The sequence below is a fragment of the Dasypus novemcinctus genome, chromosome 15 (genome assembly GCF_030445035.2).
Source record: "Dasypus novemcinctus isolate mDasNov1 chromosome 15, mDasNov1.1.hap2, whole genome shotgun sequence".
Classification (NCBI taxonomy): Eukaryota; Metazoa; Chordata; class Mammalia; order Cingulata; family Dasypodidae; genus Dasypus; species Dasypus novemcinctus.
In genome coordinates, this window is record NC_080687.1 from 63537857 (window position 1) to 63553376 (window position 15520).

Below are 15520 nucleotides of genomic sequence, written 5' to 3' on the forward strand. Positions count from 1 at the left end.
ATTCCAATGCAAACAATAGCTGAGGGAATTCCTTACCAGTAAACTTGCCTTGCAAGGACTGCTAAAAGGAGTTCTTCAGACAGAAGGAAGGTACACTTGGTAGTAGATTGTAGCAGCATAAGGAATTGAAATCAGTAAAGGTAACTATATGGGTAATTATAAATATTATTGTATTTGTATTTTGGGTATATATTTCCACTTCTTATTTCTAGTAGGATGAAAATTTAAGGCTAAAATTAAAATGCATAAAGAGTAAGCATAAATCTATGGTTTTAGGCATACAATGTACAAAAATATAATTTGTGACAAGTACAAAAAGTAGGTGGGGGGAAGGACAGTATAGAAACAGTGTGTATGCTATTGAAAAATTGGTATCAAGTAAAAAACGATTGTTATATATTTAGGATGCTAAATTTTTAAATAAGATTTATTTTTTTAAATTTATTTCTCCCCCCTCATTGTTTTGCACTCACTGTCTGCCCTCTATTTCTGTTCTCTGTGTGCTCCACTTCATTATATTTTTTAGGAGGCACCAGGAACTGAACCTGGGACCTCCATGTGGGAGGGAGGCAACCAAACGTTTGAGCTACCTCTGCTCCCTGATCATTGTATCTCTCATTGTGTTTCTTCATTGTGTCTCTTTGTTTTGTCATCTCATTTCACCACCTTGTTGCGGAAGCTTGCTGTCTTGTTTGTCTTCTTTAGGAAGCACCCAGAACCAAACCTGGGACCTCCCATGTGGTAAGCAAGCACCCAAGTACTTGAGCCATATCCACTTCCCTAGGATGCTAAATTTTCGTCCCAAGTAACCACAAAGAAAATATATAAAAAATACATCCATAACAAAAGAAGGGACTCAATAAGAAGCAATACAAAAAATTCAAACGAATAGAAAAATAGACATTAACAGAAGAATTGAGGGTTAAAAAGTTCTAAGACTACAAAGACTAAATAACAATACAGCAGAAGAAAGTTCCGTGTTACCAGTAGTTACTTTAAATGTAATTGGTGAGTACCAGATATGGCTCAGTGGATAGAGCTGCCTACCATATAGAAGGTCCAGGGTTCGATTCCCAGGGCCTCCTGGCCTGTGTGGCAAACTGGCCCACATGGAGTGCTGCCACACGCCAGGAGGGTCTCCCCCACAAGAGTACCCCCCACACAAGGAGTGGCTCCCGTGCAAGGAGTACAGCCCCCATGCAGGAGAGCAAAATGCCCAGGAGTGGTGTCACCCACATGAAGAGCTGATGCAGCAAGATGATGCAACAACAACAAAAAAGAGAGACACAGAGAAGAGACAACATGAGATGCACAAACTAGGGAGCTGGAGTGGAGTAAGAGAATGATCACCTCTCTTCTCTGGAATGTCCCAGGATGGGTTCCCAGAGCTGCCTGATGAGAATACAACAGACACAGAAGAACATAGAGCTAATGGACACAGAGAGCAGATAGTGGAATGGGGATGGGGGGAGAAATAAGAAAGAAAAAAAAAAAGAAAGAAATGTAAATGGTTAACCATGCCACTTCAAAGGAAGAGATTGGCAGAATAGATACAAAAGCATGAGAAAACTATATGCCGTTTACAAAGACTCACCATAAATTCCAAGATATAAGTAGTTTGAAAGTAAAAGAGTGGAAAAAATAATCCATGCAAAGAGCCAACCAAAAGAGAGCCTGGGTAGATGTACTTAATTAGATAAAATAGACTTAAAAAAAAAAACTGTTAGAAGAGAAAAATAAGGACACTATATACAATAAAAGGATCAATTCGACAAGAAGAAAAAACAATTATAAATATATGCACATAACAACAGAGCCAAAATACATGAGGAAATATTGACAGATTTGAAGGGAGATATAGGTGGTTCAACCTTAATAGTAGGAGACTTCAATACCCTAGTCTCAATAATCAAAAGATCAATAAGCAAATAGAAGATTCAGATGATACTATAAAACCCCATAGCTCTAACAGACATATATAGACCATTTCACCCCAACAGAAGCAGAACACATGTTTTTCTCTAGTAGACATGGGTCATTGTCCAGAATAGACCATATGTTAGGCCACAAAACAGGTCTTGAAATTTTTTTAAATTTTGAAATCATACAATTTGTCTTCTCCAACCACAAAGAAATGAAACTAAAAATCAGTAATGAAGGAAGAACTGGAACACTTTTTTTAAGTCTGAGGAAATTAAACAATACATCTTTAAACAATCAATGTGGTCGAAGAAATCATGAGAAAAATTAGAAAATATCTTGAGGCAAACGGAAATGAAAACAAAGTACACCAAAAAATATGGGACGCAGAGAAAGAGTCTGAGAGGGAAATGTATAGCTCTCAATGCAAACATTGAAAGAAAAGATTTCAAATCGAAGCACTAAACTCACAAGTAGGAGATCTAGAAAATGAAGAGCGAGCTGAACCCAAAGTGAGCAAAAGGAAGGAAATAACAAAGATTAGAGTGTAAATAAATTAGAGAATCAATGAAACCAAAAGTCGGTTCTTTGAAGAAATCAATAAAATCAACAAAATTTTAGTTGGCGTGACAAAGAAAAAAAGAGAGAGGACACAAATAACTAAAATCAGAAATGAAAAGGGACATAACTACCAACCCCCAGAAAGAAAAAGAATTATAGTAGGATACTATGAACAACTGTATACCAGTAAATTAGAAAACCAAATGAAATAGACAAAGTTCTAGAAACACAAAAACTACCTACACTGCCGCAAGCAGGAAAGAATATCTCAACAAACTAATAAAAAGTAAAGAGATTGACTCAGTAATCAAAAACCTCTCAACAAATAAAAGCTGAGGACTGGGTGACTTCACCAAAGAATTTTACTAAACATTAAGAACTGACACCAATCCTACTCAAAACTCTTGCAAAAAATTGAAGAGGAAGGAACACACTCTAACTCAATCTGTAAGGCCAACATCATCCTAATATTAAAGACAGATATAAATACCACAAGATAAGGAAATTACAGACTCACATCCCTTATGTATATAGTTGCAAAAATCCTCAACAAAATACTAGCAAACTGAATGCAACAGCACATTAAAAGAATTATACCCCATGATCAAGTGGGATCAACAAAACAAAATCACCATATTAGAACAGTGGAAAAAACATATGATCAGCTCAATGAACATAGAAAAAGAATTTAGCAAAATGCAGCACCCTTTCTTGATTAAAACACTTGGAAAACTAGGTGTAGAAAGTTACTTCCTAAAACTGATAAGAAGCATATATGAAAAACCACAGCTAACATCATACTCAGATGTTAGAGAAAGTTTCAGTGAAAGACTGAAATCTTGCCTTCTAAGATCAGGAAAAAAAGATAAATAAACATGCCCACTGTCACTGTTATTCATCATTGCATTGGTTGTTCTAGCAAGAGCAATTAGGCAAGAAAAGAAATAAAAGACATCCAAGTTGGAAAAGAAAAAGTAAAACTTTCCTTATTTGCAGATGACAAGATCCTATATAAATAGAAAATCCTGAAAATCCACAACAAAACTTCTAGAACTAATGCACAAATTCAGCAAAGTGGCAGAGTACAAGATTAACACCCCAAAATCATTAGTGTTTCTATACACTACTAATGAATAATCTGAAGAGGAAATCAGGGGGGAAAATTTCCATTTACAATATCAACTAAAAGAATCAAATATATAGGTCCAAATTTAACCAAGGAAAGAAAGGACTTGTACATGGAGAACTACAAAATATTGCTAAAAGAAATAAAATACCTAAATAAATGGAAGGACATTCCACGCTCATGGATTGGAGGACTAACTATTGTTAAGCTGTCAATTCTGCTCACATTGATTTAGATTTAGTGCAATACCAATAAAAATTTCAACAACCTTCTTTGCTGAAATGGAAAAGCCAATCATCAAATTTATGTGGAAAGATAAGGGCCCTGAATAACCCAAACTATCCTGCAAATGAAGAATAAAGTTGGATAACTCATACTTCTTTAAAAACTTGTTACAATCAACATGGTATCTTCAAAGTTCAATAATATTGTAAGGTGTATCGGAACTTCATTGCTTTTTATGACTGAATAATATGCTATTGTATGTATATTTTACATTGTATTTATCCCTTCATCTGTTGATGGACATTTGGGTTTCTTCCATCTTTTGGCAATTGTGAATAACGCTGCTGAGAACATCTGCACGCAAATATCTCTTTGACTCCATGCTTTTAATTCTTTTGGATATATACCTAGAAGTGGGATTGCCAGGTCATATGGTAATTCTATATTTAACTTTCTGAGGGACTGCAAAACTCGTTTGCACAGTGGCTGCACCATTTTACATTTCCATTAACAATGAACTAGTGTTCCTGTTTCTCCACATCCTACAAACACGTTATTTTCTATGTTTTTTTTAGTAGTAGCCACTCTAGTGGGTATGAGATAGTATGTCATTGTGGTTTGATTTACATTTCCCTAATGGATAATGATGTGGAACATCTTTTTATGTCAGGGGCTCTTAACAAGGGGTCCATGAACTTGAATTGAAATTCAAAAAATCATTCTTGTGGGGATCTGTTGGTGTAGGTGTGATATATTTATTAAATAATACACAGTATAGTATGGACTTAGTAAGGGGTCTGTGGTTTTCATCTGACTGACAAAGAGGCCCGTGGGAAAAAAAGTTTAAGAACCCCTGTTTTAATGTCCTTTTTGTTATTTGTATATCTTTTTTATAAATGTCTATTCAAATCTTTTGGCCATTTTTTAATTGGGTTATATGTCTTTTGGTTGTTGAGATGAAGAAGTTTTTATATGCATTCTGGATAATAAACCCTTATTAGATATATTATTCCCAAATATTTTATCCTATTCTGTAGGTAGTTTTTTTCATGATAAAGTTCTTTGATGCAGAAAAGTATGGCATTTTGATGAAGTCCCATTTATCTATTGGCCATAGAAGTGAAAATTTATTTCCTCAATAGTATCAAAGTCATGAAAAACTAGGGAAGTCTGAGAAACTGTCACAGACAAGAGGGGTCTAAGGAAACATGACGTTAAATAAAATGTGATATCCTACATGGAATCTTAGAACAGAAAAATAACATCAGATAAAACTAAAGAAATCTGAATAAGCACAGACTTTATCATTGTTGCATTAATATAATAAAAGTACCATACTGGCATAGGATGTTAGTAATAGGGCAACCTGGCATGAGGTATATGGGAATTCTCAGTAACCTAAAGTCATTCTAATATAAAATGTTTATTTAAAAATTAAATAAAATATGACTATATTTGTATGTTGCACATGAATATATTAACACACTTTAGTTAATAATGATGACATTGGAATAGAGAGAGAAAAAAAAACATAGATCATCATTGGATATAACTAGGACACTAGTTATTATGAAAATTGGAAATTAGAAAGCAAAGAATTAAGATTTAGCTTCCCTTTTCTGTACAAACTGTATTTCAGAGTAACTTTATAGTCCTAAGTGATGTGAGAAAGTTATGTTTCATGAAAAATTATGGCTAAATGCATATGGTAGAAATGATGGAATTGGAAACCACTATTTGTAATCCTTAATGAAATAATTTATTCAAGCTATAATCATTAGTTGCTGAAACCATTAGATGAAAAGGAGATTGAAACTTTCCAATGTAGGGTTCAGGCTGTCCCACTAAAAGTAAAAAACAAAAATGTTCACCCTCCTATTATAACATAATATGAAGTCCACAACATCCTCTAGTGGTACCCTAGACAAAAAATTTGTAACTGAGCTTATTCAAGCTTCTAGAATTGGTCTACATTTATAGAAATTATGGGAGCTAGAGGAACATATTAAATGACACCAGAAGGAAGCAAACAGCTTCCAAATTGTGAGAAATTCTATAATACATTATATGCAATGAATCCGGTTTCTGTCAAAAAACGAGGGTGGGGGAGTGGTGTTAGTGTAGGTTAAGAGACGAAACAACCAAATATGATTTGTGGATCCCATTTCAAACAAATCAAATACTAAAAGACTTTTTTGGCGAAGTCTAGGTAATTTGAATATGGATTATTAAATGATATCAAGACAGTATTATGTTTCAGTTCATTATGGGTGTTAAAGGCATTGTGCTTTCATAAGAAAATGTCTGCATTCTGAAGAAATGCATTCTGTAGTATGTAGGTGTCAAATGGCATGATAACTTGGATTTGATTTAAAATGCTTCAGCAAGATAAAGGAAGGAAGGCCGGGGAAAATGGTGGGAGGAAAGGAGGATGAATGTAGCCCAAATGGCAAAATCTAGTTAATTTTAGAACCTGGGTAGTGGCTATATTGAAGTTCATTGTATTTTCTTCTTTTGTGTTTGCTTGAATTTTTCATGTAACACACTCTTTGTTATGACATAATTAATACTTTAAGTTCCATATCTAGAAAAGTAGATGCTGATATTTTCATGGGTATTATTTTTCAGGATTTTTTCTCATTTCAGTGGTATGCGGCACATTATATTGAAATAATGTTTTAAGAAATGTTTTAATGTTAGACAAATAAGACACTCAGCATATATTGACTCTCACTGAGGACAGAGAACTATAGTAGAAATTATTAAAGTTAAGACAGAGGATACAAAAATTTTATGGGTCTTAAAAATGTATCAGCATGGCTTATGTTTACCAAATCTACATTATGTTGATTCTTATTTTATTATAGCAAGAGATTTGATCATTACATTAGTAATGGATTTGGTGTAGAAGTAGAGAGAGATTCAATTATTTGCATATAGAAAGGCCAGGACTCGGGAATAATTTTGGGAAGGAAAAAAGATTTATTTATGACTGGCTGCGCTTGGAGCTTCTCATTCCAAATCCAAGCCCCAAACAAGATTTTTGAGTTCTTTTTATACAGAGGAAGGGCCAAGTGGTTCTTTGTTTCAGTGTTCAATAAGCTTGAATTAACATATATCTTCCACATCCTAGGTGAGCTTTTAGCTTGGACTTCATGCAATCTAGGTAAGCTTTTAGCAAATTTGGTTTGCATTTTCCCTGAATATTTAAAGTTTTTAGAGTTTGCATTGCTAAACTGTTTCTTCAGGACTGGAGTTGTCATGGTTACCAAGGGCAGGGCTGTAGTTTTCACTGTCCCGAACGCACAGCTCAGGACACATATAGCTCAGGTTATCTATGAAGAGATGAACAGCCCCCCACCCACAGCCTACATCAGATTTAGATACATTTTAAAAATTACCAATTTTACTGCCTACATGACCATTTTTAAAACGTGTGGTAACAAAGTTATTTTATCGCATCTGATTCCTCTGCTGCTTGACTTACTCAGTCTGTGGCCACAGTCTAGTGTCTTTGAAATGATTGAAGGTTTTTCTGCATTGATCTTGGCCATTATATGTTCTTGATAAAGAATTGAAATGAATCTTTTTTTGGTATGTTCTCATCTATCTGAATAATAAATATTCTCACACAATCCACAAGTAGGAGATACAGCTAAGGAACAAACTGGTTGCTTTTCTTTGATATTAATATGAAATACGCTGAAATTCCAGACAATGAATAAAGTAAAAAATTGAAATCCAAGTGTGAGACTTCAACATAAGGTAGCATATTGCAAAATAATATATAAGTAAAGTGCTGCAATTTTGTATTATACTCATTTAATCCTCAATGCAATCCTGAGAGATAGTTGTTATTAATCCCATTTTACGGAAAAGAAAGTTGGGGTTTAGAGAAATTAAATATCTTTTGCACACAAACACAGCTAGTAAGTGGGGGTGAAACCCAGCTCTCTTCCAAAAGTCCAAAGTTCACACTCGTCACCAAAAAAATGATGCTTCCTCTCCCTTCTCCACCCCTTCCAACAAATAGCAGTAAAAGCACCATTTTAAAAGCAACACAATCTTTTTGTTTTTTGTAAATAGCAAAATCTTCAATTGGCATAACTCATTCATTTATTCAAAACATTGACTGAGTATGAACCTCTTGCATGTGCATAGAAACATATCACATGGTTCCTGCTGTCAAAGAATGACTATTTGAGAAGATAACTTACGCACATATGCACATCACAATATACTACAATTACTGTTACAACTACTAATAAAAATAATGACAACAATAATTGTTGCTAGCCACTAGAATCCTAAAGGATGACCTGCACTGTTCTAAAAGCATCCCATTGTTAATATATATTTAATTTCACAGTCCTGTCATAGTTATATAATTCCATTCATCTGATTGAATATTATGTTGTCTTATGTTTCAGGTTGACGCTAAGGTCTTCTGATTTCTGAAGTGGTATGAAAGTAGCTCATTTTATAGTAAGTCTGAACCTAAATTTTAATTTTGAGGAAGTCATTACAGATATTCTTATTTTAAGTAATTCTCAACTGTGTAGCTCATAATTTCAATAACAAATCAATCATTTATTCAATAAATGTTAGTAAGTATCCAGATATCACTGGGTAGCCTTAGTCTAGTAGCTATTAATGGAGAAGTGTGATATAAGCACCTCTGAAGAGCTTATAATCTAGTGATATAATTATAACATGCAAAATTTCACTCCCCACCTTGTTTCTCCTGCCTCTGCCTACCTCAGCTACTCACAGCTCTGTCAATTAGCAGCCCCACAAAGCAGATCCAGGCATGTTCTGTTTCCTAAAATATCTCTAACACAGATAAAATAACTGACCCACTTGGTGAGTCTCGATAAACATTTGCATCTTAGATCTAAAATTTTGATGTCCATTCATAGATTCCTCCAGTATTTTATTGAGTACCTACTATGGACCAAGCACAGTTCTAGGTCTTAGAAACATGGGAGTGAACAAAACAAAGTCCCTGCTTTCCTGAAATTTTCATTCTAGTGGGGGGGGGGGCGGGAGAGGAGGGAGCAGAAAATGAACAAAGAAATAGAAGTGTGTCAGGACATAAAAAGCTCTATGGAGAAAAACAAAGAGAATGAGGGGAGAGAGAGTTCTTCTTCTCCAGCAGGATACTGTTTGAACAGAGGATTGATCAAAGTGAAGAAATAGCAGAAAGAGTATGCCAGGTAAGGATAATAAGAAGCACACAGGTCTTGATGGAAATATGTTGGAGTGTTTTAAGTCTGGAGTTGGATAAGCAAGAGGGAGAGTGGATGAGAACAGAGCTGAGCAGGAGTAGGACTATGCATGGTATCTAATGTTGCCCCAAGAGCCCTCTAAACCCAAAAGACTCTGGATATATATGCAGGAAAGAAGACTTGGTGCCCACAAAACCTGAAAATTATAATCACAGGATTCAGTTTTAATTCTGTAGTCTACCTGCTTTACCCAATCAGAATCTGTCCTCAGAATAATGAAGTGGGCATGGGGAAGAGGTAGTTACATTCTTAAGGCATACAAAAAATCCAGTATTATTCTTAAATTAGGAACCTATCCTTCAAGTCTGCATAGTTTTATTGGCCATGTACCTTGCCAAGCTCATGTCATTTCCATTTTCCTGTCCCATAATCTCTAACAAATAGTCCTGTTGTGTTGAGTAAATCTTCCAAGAAAATAACCCTTCTCCTCATTGCTTAGCTCTTGATTTCCACCTCCCTTGCCCCACCCTTTTGGAGGCCCAGTATTAACAATGTCTGTGAATTTAATTGTGAAAGTCTCATTTCTCCGGAGCACTGAGCCAAGACTACCTGATTTCCCTCCAGGACTAATATTTCATGTCAATTAAATTTTACTCAAATACCTCTGGCCCTACAGAATAATTTTTCATGAGGTCCTGAGACACCCCCTACTCTCCACTGACCTTACAATGGAGAGGATTGGACATCCCCTTGCTGAGTCCTCCCATGTCAAACAGAATAAGGCAAATGGCAAATGGATATAAACAAATTGCTATAAGCCATCACATCAACTGGGATGATTGGTAAAGACTTTATGGAGGAAGTGGCATCAGAATTTGTTATCCTTTTACTACTTCTTTGTAACTGAGACAACTCATTCCCATGCTTTCTTCCCTGATTTGTTAGATAAGTTCTATTTAATTCTTGGTCCGTGGTCAATCAAAGTAGGACACATGTTAGAAGCCTCCCATCAAAATCTATTAATCAGTTGAATTAACCAATTAATCAGTATCATCCCATGAACTGAAATCTGAAGTCTTTTATTTTATCCCCATCCCCTCCATTCCCCATCTATTACCATTAAAAGATTTTGCCAAACCATCCCTATAAATGCAACATAGATATCAAACATTAGCCAGACTAGAAATGCTTATTTTTGTCTCCATCCTCATTGTTTCAATTTGTTGAACCAAGTTGCAGTGGATAATAAGAAAAAACAAAATTTGGTCAAATAATTTTGTTGAAAAGATGACTAAAAAAAGTAGCTCCACCCAATCAAGATGGTGGAGTGAGATGCTTCAGGGCTCTGTCCCCCCACAGAAACTTTGAATAACCAACACGAACTGGCAGAAATATCTTTCTCAAAGCTCCAGAACAGTTAAAGGACTGGAGTAACAGAGTATGTACTGAATCAAGCAAAAGGCTACTGAGAAACACCCTCCAACGTGGTACAGAGCCAGCCCATACTAGTAGTGAAGATGCCTGGTCCTGGTTCTAGAAGGAACAGAGTAACCCATGTGCCCAACTTGGAAGCATGTATGTCTGGCCCAGTCTTTCTGGTGGTGACCTGAGGGACTCACGATCCCAAAATTCACTCTGTGTGCAGAAGGCAATTCACAGAGCTCTCCTAAAGAATACTATGGGACAGCAGTCAAGTCATATTATCTGGGGTAGGGGATTGCTGACTGTAGGATATACAGTACAGTACCTAGGGTTGTAAGGAAACCATTTCCAGGGAAGAGGGGACATTCAAAACCATGTAAATGGGGGAATTCCTAGAGTCACACATACATGGCCAAGATAAGATTCATGTTCAGAAAGGATAAGGCAGCCCCCTCCACTTTGGCCTGGAGGTATTCTCTCAACTCAATGAATGGATAAGCACTTGTACAAGTCAATCAGCAAAGATCGGAAAAGGTGTTTTATTTATTTGTTAATAAATGTATTTATTTGTTAGCTCCTGTCAGTCAATGAAAATTTTGTCATAATACTAGCTGGATACAATCTTAAGAACAGATACCTCAATCTAAATTCCAGCAATAACACATTAAAATATCAAAATGCCCAGGTTCCAACAAAAAGTTACAAACCATACAAAGAAACAAAGAGTGATATCCCAGGTGAAGAAAAGATTAAAGCATTAGAAACCATCAGTGAGGAGGATCAGACCTGGGGCATATAAGATAAATACTTTTGAAAAATGGCCCTACCAGACACAGAGTACTATTATACACATGGTATGATTCCATTTATATAAAATGTAAATATAAATCAATTATGCAGGTCTGAGGAAAGAATGCTAAGGAGTGTGGGGGTGTGGAATATTTTTTTTTTTTTTGGAGTAATGAAATTGTTCTAAAATTTTTGAGATGATGAATGTACAACATTGTGATTATATTGAAAGTCATTGATTACACAATGATAAAATAGCCAGAAATAGCCTCTATGTACAGTGGAAGAAGCATAGAGAGATTGAGAAGTGAGGAATTTTCTGGTTTGTTTATCTATTTTTTATTATTATCGTTATTGAAATAATGAAAATGCTCTAATAATGATTGAAATGATAAACACACAACTATGTGATTATAGCAAATACCATTGATTGTACACCTTGGATGAACTGTATGTTTATTAATATGTATCAATAAAATTGATTTGGTTTTAAAAATCCTAAATATGCTCAAAGAACTCAAGAAAAACATGAACCAGAACTAAAGGAAATCAGAAAAATCATAGGTAATGTATTAATCAGCCAAAGGTGTGCTGATGCAAAATACCAGAAATTAATTGGTTTTTATAAAGGGTATTTATTTGGGGTAGGAGCTTACAGAAACCAGGCCATGAAGCATAAGTTACTTCCCTCACCTAAGTTTATTTGGAGCAAGATGGTGCTGACATTTGCGAGGATTCAGGCTTCCTGGGTTCCTACATTCCTGGGGTTTGCTTTTCTCTGGGTTCAAGGTTCCTTTCTTCCTGGGGCTGACTTCTCTTTCCTCTGCATGCTGAATTCCCGACACTCCAACTTAAGTCTTCAGCATCAAACTCCAACATCAAAACTGCAACATCAGAAGCCCTCAACTCTGTTCTTTGCCATGCCTTTTATCTGTGAATCCCCACCCACCAAGGGGTGGGGACCTAATGCCCTAATCATAACTCAATCATGCCCATGTACATATCAGATTATAAACATAATCCAATATCTATTTTTGGAATTCATAACCATATTAAACTGCTACAGGTAAGGACAAGGAGAATATCAGTAGGGAGATGGAAGTTATGAAAAGCAGTCAAATAGAGTTTAAGAGCACAGTAACAAAGCAAAAATTTCCTAGGGTGGTTCAATAGCAAATTGGAGTTGGCTGAAGAAATAATCAGAAAACTCAAAGTAAGACAATTGAAATAATTAAGCCTGACTAGCAGAAATAGAAAAGAATAGAAAAAAGTGAACAGAGCCTGAGGAACCTGTGGAACTCCTTGTAGAAGAAGAAAGAGGAAAAGGGGCAGAGAGAATACTCAAGGAAATATTGGCTGAAAACTTCCCAAATTTAATGAAAAAATGTGAATATATACATCTAAGAAGCTCAACAAACTCCAAACAATATAAACACAAATAGACCCACACCATATCATATTATAATCAGTCAAATGCCAAAGATAGAGAGAGAATTCTAACAACCAAGAGAGAGAAGCAACATGCCATGTACAAGAGAATTGCAATAAGAATAAGTGACAATTTTTCATTAGAAATTGTGAAGGCAAGAAGGCAATGGGATCACTGATTTAAAGTGCTGAAAGGAAAACACTGCCAAGCAAGGATTCTATATCTGGCAAGTTGTCTTTCAAAAATGAGGGAACATTAAGATCTTCCCAGATAAACAGAAGCTGAAGCAGTTTATCACCACTACACTCACCCTAAAAGAGAAGCAAAAGAGAATTCTGCAGGTTGAAAGGAAATGATAAGAGACAATAGACTGATGCTACATGGAGAAATAAAGATCTCCAATGAGGATAATGACATGGGTAAATATAAATATAAGTACTATTGTATTTTGGTTTGTAACTATTTTTTACTTCTAACAGGATCCAAAAGGCAAATACATAAAATGTAATGATAAATCAGTGGTTTTGGACTCATAATGTAAAAAGGATATAATTTCTGATAAGGACTTCATAAAGGTGAGAGGATGACGGTGTATACTAGTGAAGTTACATTGGTATCAAAGCAAAGGAGATTGCTGTAAATTTAGGATGTTAAATTTAAGCCCTGTGGTAACTACACAGAAAATATCAGACACCATGCACACTCATAGAGACAGACATTAGAATACAGGTTGCCAGGGGCACAGATAATGGGGAGTTAATTCCTAAAGGCTGTAAGTTTCTGTATGGCGAGATGGGGAAGTTTTAGTATTAGAAGGTGGTAAGGGTACCACATTATTGTGAATGTGCTTAATTCCATTGAATGGCATTCTTGGGAGTGGTTGATATGCAAAAGTTTATGTTGTGTATATGTTCACGCATTTAAGGGGAAAAAAAGAAGAAATAAGGACCAACTTAAAAAACAATGACAATTCAGTGCAGTGCATGATCCTGGATGAGATCTAGCAAGGGAGGAGAAAAGGCCCAAAGGGACATTGAGACATATGAAAAAAATTGGAATATAGACCATAAGCTTTATATCAATGTTAAATATCTTGAACTTGATAACTACACTTAAGGTAGTTACGTAAATGAATATCCTTGTTCTTAAGAAATGTGCAGGGCAATATTAAGTGTTCAAGGTCCATGATCTAGACACCTACACTCAAGTGTTCAGAAAATGGATTGATAAATACACAAATTGGTAGGTAGGTAGGTAGTCAGATAGGTGATAATAATAGATAAGTAGGTAGGTAGGCAGAGAATGATATGGCAAATGTGGCAAAATGTTAAAATTGGTGGATCTGGACATCAGAAGGGGGTAGATAGAAGTATATTGGAATCTCTGCTTGGGGATTATATTATTTTTGTAACTGCCCTGTAAGTTTCAAAGAATTTTGATAAAAAGTTAAAAATAAATTAAATAAAGAACAAATTAGAAAGAAATTTCATCTTTTAGAAGTGGCTGTCTGGATGGAGGTATAAAATGAGATGAGTTGTTTCACTATAACTGTTGCTGTATAATTAAATTATTTTAATGAGTGATTCTGTTGCCTGAAGCTTTAGGAAAATAGCTGGAGAGGAGTAAAAATTTCATCCACAGAGATCCAAAATTGTTGTTGTACCTTGAACTGGTGGTTTTTATTTTGTTTTTTGTTGTTTTCATAAAATTTATCACTGTAAGTGTATTAGTTTTCTATTGTAAAAAAAAAAAATGCCACAATCTTAGCAACTTAAAACAACACATACCATCTCACACCTTAGTTGGATCTTCTGCTCGGGGTGTTAGAAGACTGTAGTGAAGGTACCGACCTGGATATGTTCCCATCTGGAGGATTGACTGGGGAAAATTGCCTTTCAAACTCATCCTGGTTATTTGCAAAATTCATTTTCTTGCAACTGTATGACTGAGGGCCCTGCTTTATACTGGTTGCTGGTTAGATGCCACCTTCAGGTCCAAGAAGTCACCTGCAGGTCCTAGAAGTGATGCACAGATCCTGGAGGCCACATTCAAGTCTTAGAAGCCATCCTTAGGTCCCTGCCACTTAACTCTCTCTCCAGGACTATTTGCTTCTTCAAGGCCTGCAGGAGAATCTCTCCCCACACTCTGCTGAGGGGGAGTCTAATATAATGTAACAAAATCATGAAAGTAACATCCATCGCCTTTGCCATATTCTATGGATTAAAGCAAGTCATCTTTTCCATCCCTGCTTGCAGGGAGGGAATTATATAAGGGCATGACTCAACTGTGGTCACCCTAGAGTGTAGCTACCAAAATCAGAATTATACTGCACATTTAAAAGTTTACTTATGTATTATATTTTTTCTGCCCTAAAATATATGTCCCTTAAAATCAGGAGCATTTTGTTTAAAAGGTGTTGAAAAGGAATTCTCTTTCTTATAAGCAAAATCTGGCACATAGAAACTATTCAAATATTTGTTTTTAAAATGACCGATCAAGCTGTTCTGGGGGTGCAGCTAGGGACCCCGAGGGCAGGAGGGACACGTGTAGGCCAGCCTGGGGGCTGCGGGAGCGCTCGGCCCCGCGTCCAGGGACCCCTCCTGTATGCCCGGCCCGCGGTAGCGTGAACTTAACCAACAACAAGAAACTAGAATAAGAAGAAAAAAAGTGACAAAGAGAAGATATAACACCGATGCAAAAATAACAGCTAATTAACCTCCAAGAGCAGACAAAGAAGCTAAGGAACTGATTAAATCCGTCAAGATAAAGAGATGACCAGAAAGCAACAAAAATCTACAAACCAAACCAGTAATCAGGAAA

At 35.8% G+C, this 15520-nt stretch overlaps 1 long non-coding RNA gene across 1 annotated transcript in view; it reads left to right on the forward strand.

Moving 5' to 3' along the window:
* Positions 1 to 8262: 8262 nt before the first annotated feature.
* The window catches only part of LOC139436533 (uncharacterized), a 226341-nt gene continuing 219083 nt past the window's right edge, over positions 8263 to 15520 (forward strand). The window contains exon 1 of the long non-coding RNA XR_011645826.1: positions 8263 to 8317. This is a non-coding gene — a long non-coding RNA (uncharacterized lncRNA). The remainder of the gene's footprint in view (positions 8318 to 15520) is intronic.